Raw genomic sequence first — 6,000 nt, 5'->3', positions numbered from 1 at the left:
GAGTCACGAGTGGGTACCGCGTGCTATTCGTCTTCTCGATTTATATTAAATCGCCTCGCGAATGACCCGACATACTCGCGGTACGTCCTCGGTTTTATTATTTCAGAGGGATAGCGCACCAGTTGGACGACAATGAAAATAAAGGAAGAGGATGAGAAAGAGCAGAGGGCGAGTTACTTTTTTTATCCCGTATATATCTATACCGTCGACTCTATATACAATTTAGCAGGAGGGACACATCGATTTATCGTCCTGCAATATAAGAGTAAATGCGACGATAGCAATTCTAGAGTGCCAACAAGTCAGCTGGCTTTAAATCTTCCAGTACTTTGTACAGGCTGTCTTATCAGTTTATCATATTTTTATTATTTTATATTTTATATATTTTTTTTGCTAAGTGTAATTTATTTAATCTGTGGTTTTTTACAAGATTCATTTAGAAAAAAAATTTTATATGGATGTCGTGGCCACCCGGGCCAAAGGTGGGATTTGCGAAGCACCGAAACATTAATCGAGGCCGACAGGACACCGATCGAACAAATGAACACCTCGCCACTGACGTTAGTGAATAAAAAATGAAATAAAATAAATAAAAAAATAAAGTGTGAAGAGTCGGCGAGACAGAGACTTAGCCGTGAGCTAAGGTGTGAATTTGTGAATGCACATCGAAGAGCATGAGACAGAGACGGGTTAAATGGACGACTGAGAGAGAAGAAATTGAAGCGCGTGGTCGGGACAGACAAACTCAGAGACTCGTGATTTATACAGAATCATATCTCCATCTGAATGTCTTCATTTTTAACGCACGAGCAACCCCTCCCTCCCTTCCTCCGCGGCATCGTTTCACTGACTCGGTTTATTTAATTTTTTTATCTCTCTGTCGGTAATATTTTTTATTGTGGATTTTATAAGTTTTAAAACCCACCCTTGGCACACACAGCTCGGGTCTCAGTTGTCACCAGTCGGTGGTCCGCAGACCCATGTTATGTGCGAAGCTTTAATTTTCGATGATGTCAGAGCTGAGAAACAGCATCATCAGGACCAAACCACAGAGTATGTGCATAAGAGTATGTCCTGATGTAACGACTGCGACTAAGACGGTGACTGAGAATGAGAACAAGACCAAGAGTAAGAAAATAAGAATGAAAAAAATAAAATAAAAGCTCACTGCCCACGATCGTGAGGGAGGACAAGGACGAAAGGGAAAGGAAAAAGGGAAACGAGGACTTACCATGGTATATATGTATATATTTTTTGAATATTAATACATGTGGGCGTTGGAAAGAAATTCGTCGAGTTGCGGTTTTCGTCGAGGCAATTTATTGGACAGTACGCGGGAACTTAATTTGCATGGTACTAAATTAAAACAAGAAAAGGAAAAAGGAGTTAAGGGTAAAAGAGATAAAAATAAATAATAATAAAAAAACGTGTGTATGTATGTTACTTAAAAAGAATTTAAAAATAAACAACTGTTAAATAAAGTAAAGAGAAAATAAGTTGAGATAAAGAATTAAGAGGCAAGAACAAAGGGAGCGAAAGTGCATCATCGCAAGTGCTTACATTTTACACGTGCTTGGTACTCAATTAAATCTCGGGAAAAGAAAAAAAAACCTTATGGGTTTACGAATAATAATAATGATAAAAGAAAAAAGAGATAAGACGTGATTACAAGCAGCATTGGTGGTCCATGTATGAGTTGTTGAATTCTCAAGCACGGGAGAGTAGACGAGATGACGAGGATGCACTTGAAAAATAATCCTTTTATGTTACTGTCTGTATCTAGTTTTGATGGCTACCGGTGTGTCCACTTGAATAAGAATTCTTGTCATCTGCAGGCACAAAAGGACTTAATAGTCTCGATTCAAGAGTCGATTTAAGAGTGTCGGGGTAAAAAATTATATTTTAATTTAATTAATGGGAAAGATTAAAAACATGTCATCAAGCGGATGCTCTGCAAATATTTTATTTTGTTCTCACCGGAAATGTTTTTTTTTTTTTTTGTTTTACTGCAGAATAAAAAATGCCAGATAGTATTTCAGATAAAATAAAAACATGCTGTTTGAGGTTTAGATAAACCATCAAAATGTATATACAATAAATAGATATGCCGGTGCATTAACTGTCACTAGTAAAAATGTCACGGAAAGTGAAAAGCTATCGTACAAGCCAGGGGCTGATTCACGTTAAATAATTTACAACCCATCCTCGTAATTAACTGTCGTAATTAATGACAGTTGCTCATGATGGTTGAAGATGTCTGTGCGTATGTGCGACATAACTTTTTGCTAAGCTCTCAAGGCAACACTTGACTATAAGCATAAAATCTCCTCCCTTCGAACGTGCCTCGGTTTTAACATCGATCGTAAACCCTTTTTTATCCGTACCACTACTGTACACATGTGCCAGCAAATAAACCCCGTCACTCGCTAGATAAAAATATACCTACACACTATTTTTATAAATTAATCCTTGTAGTTTCTGCTCACTTATATATAATAAAAGTTTAATCATTTAACAACCGTGTCATCCTTAGCTCAATAAAAAATAAAAGAAAAAAAACATTTTAAAAGATTAAATTCAACATGTTTTACAGCTAACTAAAAAATCTATATATATTTATGCAGATAAGTATTAAAAGGCTTAACTTTAAATTATTATATTCTTCAGGGCATAAAGTTTGAAGATAAATTATTTTTGATTACATTCGGCAGAAATATTAAAAGGAAAGTGAAAGTATGTACACACACACACACACACACACATTCACACACTTACATAAACTTAAGGGGTTACAAAATGAGTGGTGTAGCTAAAGGACACTAGCATATCCAGCACATAAAACGTCACTCGTTTCTGTCGTAAACCAAAAGCTCTCTGGCAACCGGTCAACGCACCTATTCACTATCCTACTGATGCGTATATGCACCTCTCATCTATTTTTCCCCCTATCTTATTCACTTGCTCATACTACTTGACTACTTGCCTTATAACAAACTTTAACCGCCGCTATTTCCAGATAAAATCATATATATTTATATACATATAACTACACAGGTATAGGTACATATATATGTATACAATATACTCGTACAAGCACCTACTCGAGCATCATCAGATTCCCGGAAGTTATTTAACCAACACAACTGTATAATATACATTATAATAAAATAGCAATGGGAAAAAGAGACAAATATGCAAATCTGAGATCAAACTTGCGCTAAAATATTTTAAATATTTATATAAAAAAAAAGTATTTATTTAAATTTTTTACTAATCCGTAATATTGAGCAGCTGAATTAAATCTAAGCATAATCGTGTGTGAATATTTTTAGCGGTAAAAATAAATAAAGACAAGATACTAAATTGGTGATAGTAAACGAGGATCTCAGATATGGGGAATTAATTAAATAGACTAAATAAAAGAGTGAACAGATCGTCAAGTCAATCTCAGCGGCTTTGAATAAAATCTCAGAGTAGAATTCCAGGGATTCTCATGGACTCAATGCAGGTGCTCCATCCTATTGCCGTTTCTTCTATATTATATATACTTCAATTCACTTCCTTTAGTCGTCGATATATATTCTGCAGGGTATTAAATATAATACGGGTTCTGTAGTTGCCGTAATAAAGTGACATCTAAGTCAGGAATAATATTTTATAGACCAAGAACGTCTTTATAATAAATATATTATTAAATAAATAAGTAAGGGCTTTTATGTGCACATATTTATTTATTTATTTATTTATTTATTTATATTTATTTTTATGGGTTATCCATAGTCTATGGAAGTTTGTGTTGGACGTCCGACTCCCGAGTCCCCTATTCCCATAGGCCGTGAATTTATTCCATCGAGCCGAGGTGGACGTTTATAAATGCGGTGGTATAGTGCTATAAGGACGTAAGGATAATATAAGTTGCGTAGGTATCACGACCCTGAACCCGATCGAATGAGATTCTATGCTGAGAGTTTGCGACGCCGTTAACTTATATACATTTTCTCTCTTACAATAATTTAAGCTCTTTATTGCATGCAGTCCACACACCACACACGTTCTTTTACAATAGATATACTCAATAAAAATAAAATTATTATTTTTATTATCGATTATATATTTTTTATCCTCCGTGACTCTAATGAATTGTGATAAATTTATTGATTATGCCAGATGTTTGAAGGCTCTTAAAGAGTGAAAACTCAGCCCACATATCAATACCTACATATATACATATGTTATTGTAAATGATACATACCTCAATGAACGATATGACTTGAAGGTAAGAATAGTTAAGTCCAATTGTCCTCAAGATTTCACCACTCACATTATTAACTCGCATTTTTGTTTCCGATGTATAATATAATAATGAACTATTGATCGTGCTCTCTCATATATAAATATAAATATATATATACCAACATATGTAAGCCTTCATGATCTCAGCGAATTCATTCCACACATCCTTCGTCGTACATTTCATTATTTTTTTTTTTATTCTCCTTCAGCGGTTGGAAACTCTCTCCCTGTAAGGTACCGAGCACGGGCTGGTGGAGTCTATAAGAGTCCTGGCAAGTCCTTGAGGCCAGACTTACACTTACCGAGTCATTACGGGACAGTGACGAATTATAACGGGGCGTAATGTGTCTTGGTTTTATATATATATACATCGAGCGGCGTCTTTGCACCGGGTTAGTCGCGCCTCTCTCGATCGCGGGCATCCAGCACGATCGATATTAAACAAAGATCGCGAAAATAAATCCAACAGACAATATTAAAATTACCCGCCTACATATTACAGCAAATACATAAAATTTAATTAAAAACAATCTATTTAAAAAATTTTTTGTTTACTTATAATATAACATAACATTGAAGCCGCAATAATGGCTAAATTATTCGACAATTAAACGCGTAGGATTGCTACGATAAATAAAGGTCAGTCCGGCAACCCGACACCACACTCTGCTCATTCATAAAACCTCGGGCTTGCATCGATCAACCGGTCGCCTGGAGACGAGAACAACAGAGAAAAGATACGCAGACTCTACTTGCAAACTGACCAAAATACCAACTTTATATCTACTCCATACTCCAGACGATGCATATGTATATAACATAATATAAAACCTAAGAGTCAATTCACTTCCCAACGGATGCAACCGAACCCCATTTATTTCGAATGACAACCAAGACACCCTTTTATTGTGCGCGAATTCAAAGCGGGCGAATTTAAAAATGTCTGGTATGTAATTTTCCCAGGTGCACTCACCAATCTACACGATCAAGATCACGTTACACCTTCACCACTGACACCCTGGGCTTTAAATTTTGGCGGCTATTTGTTTCCTACGCGGAATAAAAAAAAACATCTTGTAAGGTGGTTCTTTTTTTTTAATTCATTCCACGTATGTATATATATTTATATATATAGCAGAGAGAGAGAGCATCGTCGGACGATGGGACTATATCAAGTTATGTTTCAACTGACGCATAAACCTGTACTTAGAATGTACATTACTTAATAATATTTATTATATGATACGTAAAATACAATGTATATCTGGCGATATCATCTAGTGGGTTTAGGATCTGAGCAGACCAGTCGCACAATCTCACGATGCGGAACGACCTTCTTCCGCTTATCCTTTTCTTTATTTCTTTATTTCTTCTTCTTGTTCTTTCTTACTTATTTATATCTATATCTATATACACAGTTTGTTGGGTTTCGCTTGTTCCTTCCAAAGATACGCACGGATCCTCGCCGCAAAGATCCGTGACTTGATCCTGAAACGCTAAAGTCCAAGTGAAAGAGTGAAAAAGAGAGAGAGAAAATAACCTAAGAGTACATGAACGTACTGCGCCGCACGTGGTCTCGAAAGAAATTCCCCATTATTTCCGACACCAGTCTGCAAGAAATATGCTCCTTTATTTCACCGAGGTACTTGTTATTTTCTCTTACGAATAATTTTCTTCATCAGCTTAAAAATAAAATAAATTATATTT

Source organism: Microplitis mediator, chromosome 8 (genome assembly GCF_029852145.1).
Source record: "Microplitis mediator isolate UGA2020A chromosome 8, iyMicMedi2.1, whole genome shotgun sequence".
In the NCBI taxonomy this organism is placed as follows: domain Eukaryota; kingdom Metazoa; phylum Arthropoda; class Insecta; order Hymenoptera; family Braconidae; genus Microplitis; species Microplitis mediator.
The sequence above is the reverse complement of the archived record's forward strand: the minus strand, read 5'-3'. Positions refer to the sequence as shown.